General features: G+C 33.5%; 1 pseudogene; it reads right to left on the bottom strand.

The window, feature by feature from the left end:
• The window catches only part of LOC122732204, a 48,223-nt pseudogene extending 42,784 nt beyond the window's left edge, over nucleotides 1-5,439 (bottom strand).
• Between the last annotated feature and the right edge of the window lie 9,246 nt (nucleotides 5,440-14,685).

Genomic DNA, 14,685 nt, shown 5'->3' with positions numbered 1-14,685 from the left:
TATCAAGACTCCCCCCTGCCAAATAAACTATCTTCTGAAACACAGAAGTATATCAAAGGAAAACAAAGCAGCACACTCACCATACCTTAAATATTATGTTTCATTCTAAAGGTCTGTTCTATCTCATCTCTACCCAGAGTCAACTAAATGGTATAGTGTATAGCATTAGACTTGGAGTTAGGATACCCCTGAGTTCAAATTCTCCCTCACATACTTACTAGTTGTGTGACCCTGGGAATGTCAACTAACATCTCTCAACCTTCATTTTCTCATCTGTCAAACAGTGATAATTAAAGCACCTATATTACATGAGTGTTGTGGATGTAAGAGAGAATCACACACAGAAAAGGCTTTACAAAGTATAAAGCATTATGTACTAGTGATTATCATAGGGAATGGGATTGTCATCAAGTCAATCTAAAAATTTATTATGTTCTTTGATTTGGGAAGAAATAAAAGTCTAAATATTTGCAGCCTCCTTTTTATTTTTCTATTGTGTCAGATTTTTTAGTCTTTATCGGGAAACCATTATTCATATTGTTTGCTGCAGTATACTTTTACAACAAATCAAATTGTTTCTCTCTTGGTTTACCCTCATTCAAATATTTTACATAGTTTTTCTACCCTCAGGGTTTAAAATTTCTGGTGAAGTGTATGGATCCTTAACATATAATACTACTGCCTTGTTTCTATTATTAGGTATAGACTTTTTAAAATTTAGTTCATTTTTGAATGATGCACACTTTCAACTATTTTATAATATCTTGGATTTCCAACCCATCAAGTCACAGCTACCTCTGGAACATGGTATGCTCCTCCTTGTTTTCAAATTTCAAATTCACTTTATATCTATTACTCATATTCTATATCAGTATGTAGTCATCTTTGAGTATCAGACTTAGAGACTTTTAGAGCTGGAATGGATCTTAGGAATTAGACTATCCTGTCTCTCCTTTCCCTCCATTTTAGAGATGAAAAAAAAAAAGAAAAAAAAAACTAAGGGAGATGAAGTGACATTACCAGATCAACTAGTAAAAGGAGCAGGAATTCAACTCAGGTCCTTTGACACACAGTTTAATACTCTTTCCAGCACCCCATGATGCTTTACTTCTTCCCTGAATTTTCTTGATGAGAATTACTGGGCACTTCTGCTACAATGGTTCTTTCTATGTGAAATGCTAGTTTCACATTTTACTTAGGAAACTTAACTCTTCCTCCTTCCCCTCCTCCTATGCTATATCTTCTCAAATTGAAATTTAACACCGCCCATCCCCTTAGTAAAATTGAGTCTTTTGCCCAATATGTATTTTCTAGTCTTTTAGGGATCCATTATTTGCCAAGAATTCATTCACTTATCATAAGTCAAGGTCCAAAAATCAATCCTATCCTTGGTACATTCTTCTCAGTAAACCTCTCATGAATTTTTCTTCCAAAGTCCTGGTCTTCCATTCAATGAGGTGATGAAAATCCCAAGTTTCTTATCAAGTCCTTTACTTGTCTATGTGCAATTCCACAGTTTCTAGATTCAGAGGCACATTCAGAATTTCATTCCTTCATAAATTTGCAGAAATCTTGTTGATTTGAGCATTTCACATCTTAGACCTATACCAAGAGAAAGTAAATCCTTGATCAGCTGTCTAAATTCTCAGAGATGCCCCCTGCCTCTCAGATCAGAATTCAACTACCAAGCCATGCTTGTTCTTTCTGTCCATGCTAACAAGATTTCACCTATGTGTGACTGCCTTTATATTTACCCTAATGTTCCACTTAATATAGAATCATGCTATTCCTTCATAAGATCCTGGTTCAACTTTATTTTATGGGCAGAGATTCCACATATTATACAGCTCTTGTGGTATAAGGTTATTCTTCCCCTATATTTTTTTTCTTATGACACATCCTTCTATGTATCAATTTATTTATTCTGAGTTTGATTCCATTTTGGCTCCTTGAAACTTTTTTTCTTTATTTTATATTTCAGATATACAAAGTACTATGTTTTATTTTCATTAATGATCAAAAAGTGGAGCAATGCCATATATAGTATAATAACTTTGGGGCTCATTCCCAAATTCACATCCCTCATCACCACTACAATGCCTATAGGACATCTCCAATTGGACATCTTTTAGGACTCAATTTAAATTGGTCTAATATAAATTATATTCATTTCCCCATATAAAGATACAAAGATCCCTTCTTGCCAGTTTCTCTATTTCTGTTGAAGGTAGTATCATATGGAATTCTACAGTGGAAAGAGTACTGATGAATCATTGAATAGATTAAAATGCTTTAGTGAAGAAAATGTTTTCTTATGCTAACTACCTTTATATCCTTGGTTCTTATTTAATGCTTTAGACACCAGTTTCTTCTGTGTTCATTGTACTAGATGGTTGAGTTAATTATACTAGATGGTTCCCAATGCCCCCACTAACTCTAGACTTCTGATCTTAGTATTATTCTAGCCACCAATTTTATCAACCTAAGAATCATTTTTCATCCCCCTCCCTGTTGGTTCACAAATTTTGTTGATTTAGTAACACCTCTACCACAATCTCTCACATGCCATGAGTTATCTCTATTCCAATAGCTACCAATTTAGTTTAGGATTCAGCTCACCAGGATATTTGCAATAACTTGTTAATTTTTTCCTTTCAAATCATAATCTAAAATATTGTTGAATTAAAATTCCTAAAGCATAGAACTAACCATGTTGTTCCTTGGATAATTTAATCATGCAGAACCTCTCTCTCTCTCTCTCTCTCTCTCTTTCTCATCTTTAGGGTAAAATACAAACTCTTCTGTAAGCCATTTAATGTCCTTCACAGTTTGTTCCTTTTTCACCTTCTGGGGTAATTGCATACTGCTTTCCTTCATGCAAGGCATGTACAAGCCAACTGCCCTTCTTGCCCTTCTACCCTATATCTGATTTTTTGTGTTCTTATCCTTATACAAGTTATTTCTCATTTATAAAATGCATGCTCTCCTTATCACCACCTTATAGAAATCCTAACTTCCTTCAAATATCAGATCATATGTATCTTCTCACGAAAAGGTTTTTTTTTTTTTCTGACCCTCTCTCTTCTGCAATTTAATGGTGCCCTGTTGGCAATTGCTTTCTTTATATTTTGTATTTCCTTTCTTTTGGATATGGTGTCCCCTTGTTCCCAGGTAGAATGTATGTTTCCTGAGGTATGTTTGTTTTTTATCCTTGTTTTGCCAGAATCCTGCACAGTGCCCAGTGTTTAATAAATGTTTGTTGAGTGAATGAAAGCAGGAAAATTTTGTAGACATAGTTCATGTTAATTTAAATAGGGCATTTGCTAATGTCCTTTGTGATAGTTTTATCAATAAACTCAAGATGTGTGTATCTAATAATATGTAGGTAGATACATTTTAGCTGGTTACACAATAGTATCCAAGGTGTGTTGATCAAGGAACTGCCCTTATCCTGTATTTTTATCACTCATTTGGATAGAGATATTTCAGACATGATTATTAAATTTTCCAATGATATAACACTAGTATGGATAATGAAAACAATGAAAGAGACAATCAGGGCCAAAACTATTTTAATAAAATAGAATGAGGACACAATAACAATAAGATAAAAGTAAATAGGAATAAAGGAAAATCCGTATACTTAGCTCAAAGAAAATCAATTACATAAATCTAAGGTAAGGAGAATTGGAATAACTACATTTTATGTGAAAACAAACTGTGTGTAATATAGCTGACCACAAGTTCAAAAGCAGACAAAAATGACAAATAGCTACTGAAAGCTAATAATGCATTATTAAGAAAAAAGACTGAATTGATACAACTACAGTTTCCAGATCAAAGATGTTTGTAGTCCTACTAAACTCTAAACTATGGCTATTATTGATGTAACATATTAAGGGGTTTTTTACACATGTGAATGTATTTTGACACTGTCCTATGGGGAATAACTGAAATTATTGAGAATTTTCAGCATGGAAAATAAAAATAACTTATGAACAACATGGTAGCAGTCTTTAAGTGCCCAGTCTTGTCTCATAAATATAGAGGTGGCAAACTAATTCTGTGACATTACAAAAGATAGAATCAATTGACACATGGGGATCAAATTTGAATCAATACATGAAATATAGCTTCTTATTTTATTTATCCATTCTCCAACTGAGGATTAACTTCTAATTTCTTATAGGTGCCACAAAATGTGACTTGTAGTACCCAAGAAGAAGCTTAATAGAAATAATTTGTCATGGGTGTTTTCTTTAGCTGTTAGGTTGTGAGTTCTATGATGTGAGTGATACCTTTTTTTTTTTTTGTACTTGCATAATAATTTCCCTCAACTCTGAGCAAAAGGTACCATACCTAAAAGGTGATTCTTTAACATGTAATTAAGGTAATTTAAAGAAATTTTGTATTATAAGGAATTCTGAGTTAGATGTAATCCAAGATAACTTATAGCTATCATCTTCCTTGATTATATTTGATTTAGACCTGAATCATACACAAAATTTAATAGAGAAATATTTTTTATCATTGTGCCACTTTTCTTTTTTTTTTTTTTTACCAGGCAATGGGGGTTAAGTGACTTACCCAGAGTCACACAGCTAGTAAGTGTCAAGTGCCTGAGGTCGGATTTGAACTCAGGTCCTCCTGAATCCAGGGCCAGTGCTTTATCCACTGTGCCACCTAGCTGCCCCCTCACTTTTCTTTTCTTTTCCTCCTTACTGATTCCTAGATTTGCAACAGTTAAAGGTTCAACAGATAAATGTGCATCTGGCCCTCTTTTCAATTTTTAAAGAAAATTAATTTATTGTTTAACATATTCAACCCCAACATATTGTTGTGTTCTTGCCACCAGAAGGAGATTTGAATGGGGAAAGATTGTAAAGATTTCTGAATATAGGCAACAGAAATAAGGATTCAGAGCAGCATAACCATCAGAGACGAAGCACTGGGTAAACCAGAGACTGTATTATGAGGTGGGAGCTAGTTGTCTTCTTAAATATATTATAAAGTTCTCAGTTCTGTTTTCAACATTATCTAGTTTTACAGATAACAAATTATCTTTTGTAGAGTCTTGTGCTATAATTGATTCAATATTTATATTGAAAATGTTGAGAAGCAATAGTAACAACTCAAATTTTTGCCAAGACACATTTCCTAGTACTGGAAGTTTTTTCAAGCATTAATAGATTTACTCAATTCTAGATCTGAGAATAAAATTATTTTTAAAAGTAATATTTAGACATTTTCTTCATTGTTATTTCTTTCTTCTCAATTTGTACTTTTGTTTCCTAATCATTTGTACAGCCTCTTTTTAGCTTTTCTGTGATAGGAGAAATGGTTAGCATCACAGCCAGATAGTGTTGTGTATTTGGGGTAACTGACTTGTTCAGCACTGAAGTGGTGGACAGCAACAAACCACTGACTGGTGGGCTGCATTGTTAGGATATTAGAGAAGCATTAATGAGGCTATTTAGGAAGGAAGACATACTATTATCAGAGCATGGAAATTCAATTAGGCTGGCTGCACTCTTTGCCTTTATGCCATTTGAATTGCCCATAGAGAAAAAAAAAGATAAAGCAAGAGCCCTATAAACATGAGGAGGAAACCACTGAATTATCTGTTTTTTCCCCAAGGAAAAATTCCTCTGACACAGACAGGCTTTTTTTTTAAAATAAGCATCCAGGATCATGTCTGTCACTTTTTAAAGTTTTATTAGATAATAGATTTATAACTACATTTAGAGTTTATTCAAGCCCACTTATTTTACAGATGAGGATCTGACCCTGAAATGTTAAGTAATATGCTCAGAGTCACCATGGTTTTAAAGTGACAGAGCTAGAAGACTTGAAACTAGAAAGCTAGAAGCTCAAAAACACTGAAGATTTCTGATTCCAAATTCAACATTCTTTCTATAGTACCATGCTGCCTCTCTCCTCTTATAGTGAAGTGCTTAGTACACTCCCATGTGAAAAATTTCAAAAAGAGCTGTGATGAAAGAACTTTTAGTAAGAAATTATATTCTAAGTTTATTGTGTTATTAGCTCCAAGACTCTAACTGCTCCACCCCAATGGTATATTTTGAAATTCCAGCCGTAATTCCCTTCACCAAATAGTTTAGGTCAAAATGCAAGAGCAACAGGAAAAAAATAACCTTTAAGAAACATCCTTTGAAGGACTGTATACTTTGACTTTGCATGAATGGAAGTTCCTTAGAGATAGGGATTCTGTCTTTCTCTACATTGAGCACTTGGCACAACATAGCCCTTAATGTGGAATCATCAATAGACCAAACATAGCAATCACTGTGTATCTCCAACAAGAGAATTTAGAAGAAGGTGACAGCTGCAGTCTACTTGAGATGGAGATGCCTTTGGGTTTCTTTGTCAAGTGACAGCCTGAGGCCCCTTCTGTTGAAGAGACAATAGAATGTAAGAAGTACCGCCAGTCATCTTAAACAAGAAAGGCCAAAAAGGAAAGGAAAGCACCTATAGGGCAAAGCATTTTGAAACATAATTTATGAGGGAAAAAGCAAACAATAATGCCATGGGAAATAAGATTGATTTTTCTCATTTGTCCGAGAAGTAAACACAATAGCTATAATTTAGTTCAAAGACTAAGTTTCCTCTTTGTTTTCAGCAGAAAGGCAGTCTTAGCTAAATAAAGCTTTAGAGAAGGAAGCCCGATGGACTGAACATCAAGTCTAAACTATGTATCAGGAAAGGAACTCTCAAATTCCAAAGCCATAGATTGTGTGAGATATTTGGCATGTGTGGGAATCATATATCTGTTGCAGAAAGAATGAATATTTCCAAGCAATTGTCAGGTATCAAACTACAATTCCTGGAAGGAAATTATATGCTCCATAATTGTTCCTTACTAATTATCCAGCTGCCCCAGTAGAAAAACATGAAGCCAAGGAATGAGAAAAGGGCTTTGATCCAGGAAATCCAGGAAACTACATTTTTTTTTACTGCTTATTCTTGGTTTTTTTTTTGTTTGGTTTTTTGCAGGGAAATGGGGGTTACGTGACTTGCCCAGGGTCACACAGCTAGTAAGTGTCAAGTGTCTGAGGCCGGATTTGAACTCAGGTACACCTGAATCCAGGGCCGGTGCTTTATCCACTGCACCACCTAGCCGCCCCCTGCTTACTTATTCTTCACAATTCTATTTCAACCCTTGGCTTTTCTTCCTCATACATCTGCAACTTAAACAGAGATAGATTTAAAATTGTGTAATTAAACAGAGAAAGATTTAAAATTGTGTAATTACAAAGTAAGAAAGTAAAATTAAAAAAACAAAAAATCACTACATCCTGAAGGCTTTAAGTTACATATACCCCCTTTAGAAGGTTTTCATTTATTCAATCATTCATTCTACTTTAAAAGGTTGTCTCATTCATTCAACACACAATTACTCTCTAGCTGTGGGCAGAGTAATATGCTAAAACACTAAAAGATAGAGGATTTAGATAATATACTACTTTGCTGCAGCTCATAAGGAGAGGAATGGTATGGTGGAAAGACCACTAACTGTGGAGACAGAGGAAACTAGGTTCAAATACCACCTCTCATACGTACTATATATATGACCCTGGAGAAATAACTTCACCTACCTGGATTTGTTTCCTAATCTATAAAATAAGGAATTATTCTAAATTGTTTTTAATAATATTCACACACATATATACACATGTACATATGTACATACATACACACTTAATATATATGTATATATGTGTTCATATATATGTGTGTGTGTGTGTGTGTTTATATATATAAAGAACATTCCATAAGCATCTCTTATTACAATGCTTTGAAAATTCTCTTTTAGGTAATGATTAAAAGAAATTATTTTAACTTTTGTTATCAATCAAGACAAAGCTTCAAGACCTTTTACAAAATGAATTTGGGTAAAAAAACAATTCTAGTTAGCAACTTTTTAAAAGAGCAAATATTGAGAAAGCAGAAGACATGTACAGAAGGGGGTGGGCGATAAACCCCTATACTTTCCTCCCTTTAGTATAGCTTTGAAAATGTTCTTCAGTCTTTTTCTCACTATTTGAAATGAAAAGTCCTGCTGTTAGAATTGGAAAGGAATAAGACTTATTAGGGAGAACCAAGCATCGGACAGACCATTTTTTTGGCTGAATGAAAAACATTATCAAAATCTGGGAACTTTCAAATATGACTTTACTTTCATCAACAAATCGGTATTCAATAATTTTGAAAATATATCCTTCACATACACATTCCCTGTAGAGTAACAACCAATCTGGCATCAACAGGAAGAGGTAATGAGAAGTGTAATTACCTAATATAAATGAGCTCAGCAGTGGCTGTTTTCCATTTTGAAAATACCACCTGTTTCGATTAGTACTTCCAGACTTCACAGTTACATTTTAGAGAGCTCAATATACTTACAGTAGCTAAGTGCAAACTCAAAACCTGTGTTTGGCTGAGGGGCTTGAGTTTGTGATTCTGATGATGTAAATAAAAGATAAATGCTTACAGTGAAACCTAATGTATGCTTGCAGAATTTGAAACTGCATAAAATGGCAGTTCAATTAAGAGGGAAATGTAGTTTAAAATATAACTTGAATTATAGAGAAGCAGAGATAAGAAGTGATACTGTGTGGCTGTTTGGTTAATAAGTACAATTGACAGCTTGACAAATTTCTCTTGTCAAATGAAGCTGGAACACATATTCTTCAAGTTCTTCACATTTCATGGTATTTTAATTTTTCTTCTTGAATTTGCAAAAAAATAACAACACAATTTCTTTCTTGCATTATAATAACATATTTGTGTATATATGTATATGGGGATCTATATGTATATATACAAATACATAGAAGATAGATAGATAGATAGATAGATAGATAGATAGATAGATAGATAGATAGATAGATAGATAGATAGATAGGCAGGCAAGCTCAGGCAAACAGACAAGATTTTTATATTGGACATTGAAATGTCTTTCCCCTGGGAATAATGAGACATTCTATTATCACACTAATATTGTTACTATTTTATACATTCATGCTTCTAGGAACTGTCATTTCTTAAGTCTGAGTATACCAATATCAACTACAACTTTTCTCTTTTTTAGTAGATCTATAGTCTACCTTTTTGACAAGAGAGAAATCATCTATTGACCAGCTTTCTAGTGGATGTCCTCTTCAGGTTATGGAGGCTTTCTTGGGATGACCAATGTATAATCTGTTGCTGGGCTTTTAAAAAGTGTTTCAAACTTGATAGGACCTTCTCAATGGGCAATGACTTTGAGAATCCAGGGTCACATCCATGACATGATGAAGCATTAGAACAACTCTTTGACAGAAGATCATTAATATTTATTGTTAATAAAATGAGAGATGTTTTCAATGCAATCTTTTTGAAATAGACTAGAATAAAATCTTTATTAATTCGGCACATAGTAAATATCTCTTAGTCTTAAGGAGCTTATTGTTGTTGAACACAGTTGTGTACTTAAATAAACAGCCAAAACTTTTACCAACTGTTGTTTGTATGCCCAACATAATTAACATTCATGCAATTCAGTATGTGGATTTGAAATGCAGGGCATTTTCCTGTGGCTACGCTTTGATAGTCTTCTAACATTAAAATTCAACAAAGTAAATTGAGTATACTAGCAATAGTAAAATTTCATGGTTCAATTAGGTATCTGTTTATCCATTTAGCTTGTCTACCTATCTGAAGAAATGCTTTTGCAAAGACTAGGACACACAGGGTTTTATGTTAAAAACTAATCAGATTCAAAGTTTTATAAGGTAATTTCAAGGGATGACTTCAGAACTGTAAATAGATTAAATTTTGAAAGTTGAACTTCATTATTTAAACTTAGAAAAGTTGAGGAATTTGCTTAATAGTGATATACCACTTCAGATCTGGACTGACTGAAGGCATACTTGTTAAAAACTATTAGATCTTCTAACCCAACAGGAAAAACATACACATAGAATTGACACTACCTATATCACCTCATTTCTTTTCTTAAATGGAATTGTCATGGAGTCCATATCACTTGGGATCTAAGAATTATAAAGCTGGAAGTAACTTTTTATAGTATCTATTCCAAATCATTCATTTTAGAAGCACACATATTCAAGTTCAACAAGTTATTGACATGCAAGGAAGGCCAAGAAATAAGCAATTATTAAACTCATACTATATTTCTGGCACTGTATTAAGCAGCAGTGATATAAAATATAAGAAAAGCAAGACAGGCCTTGCCCTCAAGGAGGTTGCAGTCTAATTGAGGAAGATAACAGAGAAAAGGGAGATGAAAAGGATTATGAGGAGTATCCATGATAGAGTAGGGTACTGGAGACCTGAAACTAGATTAGTGGCCTTATTAATTCCAGGTTACCATTACTCTAATATTTTTTTTCAAAATTTCCTTTGACGCAAGAAGTTAAAAATAGAAAGATTATGTTTTATATATACCACTGAAAATATTTTAAATGTATGGCTGTTTATAGGCAAATTCTCTAAATTTTATTATCCACACATTTCTTTTTATTTTTTCTTTGCAGGGCAATGAGGGTTAAGTGACTTGCCCAGGGTCACACAGCTAGTAAGTGTTAAGTGTCTGAGGCCAGATTTGAACTCAGGTCCTCTTGAATCTAGGGCCAGTGCATTATCCACTGTGCCACCTAGCTGTCCCTATCCACACATTTCAAGTTTCCTTCTTGACTATTTATTTCCTGGGCATTTGTCTGACAACAATTAGCTCTCCCAAGTGAAAGAAAGGTGTGTGATTTAAATATATGCATTCAAATGTTTCCCTTGCAAAGACTTTGCATTATAGGTGGTACAAATATTACCATTTCCATTTTCAGTGAAAGAACCTAGTATAAATTTTAAATGATTTTTTTATTGCTTCTAAGTGACTGAAATGGATTTTGTGCCCAGGACTTCATGCCCAGTGGGATAAAAATGTTATTTTAAAGGAGTAGAACCAACTATGAAAATTACTAAGCATCCTTCAGGAACGACTATAATGATGATGATGGTGGTGGTGGTGATTTATATAGCAAACTTTAAGGCTTGAAAATCACCTCCACTGGGAAGTAGTTGCTATAATAATCCCCATTTTACAGATGAGGAAACTGACAATGATTGAAGTTATGACTTGCCTAATAAGTGTCAGAGACTGGATTTTAACAAAAGTCTTACTGTGTCTGCAACCACCATGCCACCTAGCTTCCATATACTTTTTTATCCATAATATGGCCCTATCTTTGAACTTGGAAATAGTCAGTAGTCAGGCAAAATCATAGATGGTGTCTCAGACACATAGACACAGCTAGGGACCCAAACCAGAGATGCTTGGCTACATGTGATTTATGGAGGGAGGACTAAACAACTATATGATATGTACCGGGATCTAAATGCACTTAAGGAGTGGTGATGGATGGCTATGAAGAATGAAGGTTGGAACTTCAATTAGGGAGGGAAGAAAGGGATTCAGAACCTTAATAAGATAAAATGGAGAGGAAATATGGTTGAGCTCACTTTAATTCTTCAAGCTGCTGCATGTTTGGTCTAAAAGGTAAAGAAGACTGAGATACTAGGAGCTATAGGCACATAGAAACTATTTGGAATGATAGATCATATGCTAGCACAATGTGGTATGTAGCCTTTAGAAGTCCAGAGGAGACATGGAATTTGTCATGTGGGGAGGGATGTTTGATGACATATAGGAAGAGGAGAGTTTTCCTGATTATTAAAGAGTTTTATTTTGAACTTACCCTGCTTTTTTAGGGTAAAAACAATGACAACAGCAGCATCTATGTCGATATCAACAACTATTGGAAGCTAGATGTCATAGTGAATAAAGTGCACATAAGTGTATCACTCTATTCATTATGGAAATATAAAAATAAAGCCAAAGAAATTAGTTTCTGAGGTCAAGGAGCATATATTAAATCAATTATGACTCTGCTAGGTATCAAGATTTTTGATTTGCCAGACCCCTGAGGATCACTTCAAAAACTGAATAAAGACATTGTGGATACTACTATAACCCATTTATTTATGCATGAAAACTAATATTCTATTTTAATTATTTCTTGTGTCTGAATTTCTCTATTGCATCATAGTTGCTAAGAGAATGACCTTCCAAGGAATCAGCCCCCACTCCCTTCTTGGTCTCAATTTAGATATTTAATTATCCCAGTTGTTTCTTTCTGAATATGACTCAGTGGTTTCCAGACTTTAGAAATGATACTCCTTTTTCATGCAGGTGAAGAGCCACATGTTTTAAAGAGCTATCTATTTGCTGTTTGAGACAGTAGATGGAGTATTCAGCTTATTGTCAGGAAGACTTGAATATGAATCCTGCCTTAGACATTCATTAGCTATTGTGACTCTAAGGAATCACTGTACATAACCTGTCATCCTCAGTTTACTCATTTTGAAAATGTATACTAACAGTAACCATAGCACAAATTTATTGAAATGATTCAATGAGAGAACATACATAAAGTGCTTGGCAAACCTTAAAGTACTATAAACATGGAGTTATTAAGAATAATTTTCTATTTTGGAAATTTATTTGTTTTTATAACAAAAATGTCTAAATATAAAATAAGGTAACTTCTTTTTATTGAAAAAATATTTTATAATGTTCGTTGTTATAACATCAAATAATTACTTTGATGATAGTATTGATATGATAGATTGCATTCTTTGTGAAGAAAAGTTTCTCAAAAATGGTGCAATTAATTACATTGCTACTAATAATTCTTTGTCAACTACAAATAAACATCAATATTTTATCTCCATAACAACTAGAGCAGAAAACTTTTCCCCAAATCATATTTTAAGCAGTATTCAAATTGTATCATTCTTCATAAACCAGAGCAAAACATATTGACCCACAGCCGAAATATAACATGTTCTTATTTAAATCTTTGTTTCAATGTACTATCACAAAGCAAGCTAATTAAATGCTTTCATGCCATTGGAATAAAAACAGACACATAATACTTATCTAAAGTAAACGTGTTCTCTAACTGAATATTTAGAGATATCTAAATCTAAAATAATATGAAAATTGCTTCTCTAAATGTTGTGACATGTAGCTCAAATCTGATATGGTTCTTGTTCAGACTTTCAGTTGTGTCCAAGTCTTCATGATCCTATAGACAATACATTCAATGGGGTTTTCTTGGCAAACATACTGGAAAAGTTTGCCTGGGGATTAAGGCAATCAGAAGTTAAGTGACTTGCCCAATGTTACACAAATATCTGAGTATCTGAGGCCCTATTTGAACTCAGGAATTCCTGATTCCAGGCCCTTTGCTCTGCCCACTTATCCACCTAGCTTCCTCCTCAGTTTTACCTGGTCTTAAAATAATTTTTGTTATTCCTGAAAAGTATAACTTCCAAGACAAAAAGGGAGTTGTACCAAAACATATTAATAATTTGATATGAATAGACAATGTCAGATTATATGATACCACTTGAAAGCACATTAAATGACTACTTTTCATGGAAACTTTCTCTAACAACATTAAGATGTCATTTGTATTGGTAAATAAATTATATTGGATATGTCAAAGAACAAATGTTAAGACCATCTAATTTGAATTCAGCAGCCAAATTGAACCAGTGAATGTAATGTTATTTTAAAATATTTTGATCTTCCCCACGCCAGACAGATTGAGTTTAAGACTATCAAGAAGAAAGGTGAAACTATGTCTATTAAAATGCTGAAAGAAATATTGAAATTAAGGGTTAATGGAAAAACACATACCTAACAATAAGGATTTATGCAATACTGGTCTGACCATATAATTCCAGCATTATAAAAGGGGCAAAAAAGGGTCTAATAGTATCCAAATCAAAACCTGTATAATGTGAATGAAACTCTGAGCTCATAAACCTAAGAAAGATATAGAAAAAAATAACACTCCAAATAAGAAGGAAGATAACATATTTCTTCTCAGAGCCCATGACAAATAGATTAAAACTTTGTCAAAAGTTATGAAACAAATGGTCCTAACTTGACAAAACAACATGACTATACTTTTGGAATTTTTGAATTTAACTGAAAGTTGTTTATATTCAGATAGAGCCTGTGAATCAGTGAAAACCTACGAAAGGAATGAAAAGGTATCAATATGAACTCTACCAAACTTACAGAAACAAAGAAATATCAAAGAAAAAAAGGCTAAAGAGTGAAACGAAGAGAACCAGAACAATTTATGCAATAACAATAATATGACAAAGGTAAACAATTTTGAAAGGCAAGAATTCTGATCAATGTCACAACCAAACATGATTCCATAGGAACAATGATAAAGCATGATACCTACATTCTATAAGAGAAGTGATGAACTCAAGACACTGAATAAAACATATTTTTTGGACATGGTCAGTACAAGAATTTGATATACTTTATTATACACATTTGTTAAAAGGTCCTTCTTTTTAATTGGCAGTACATGGGAGGGAAAGAACATAGATTTGTATTAACTGAAAATAAATAAACAAACCAAGCCCCTCAAAATTGCTCCCCCGTGAAGATTTCTTTTTTTCTAAAAACAGAGGGTTTTTTGTATAGATTTAGTAACAAGCTATAGCCACCAAAAATTACAGAAACGTTTTCCTCAAGTTGTCCAGAATTGTTGACTGATACATAGTATAAAATAA

This window comes from Dromiciops gliroides, chromosome 6, assembly GCF_019393635.1.
Source record: "Dromiciops gliroides isolate mDroGli1 chromosome 6, mDroGli1.pri, whole genome shotgun sequence".
Lineage (NCBI taxonomy): Eukaryota > Metazoa > Chordata > Mammalia > Microbiotheria > Microbiotheriidae > Dromiciops > Dromiciops gliroides.
This window is presented reverse-complemented; position numbering and strand designations above follow the sequence as displayed.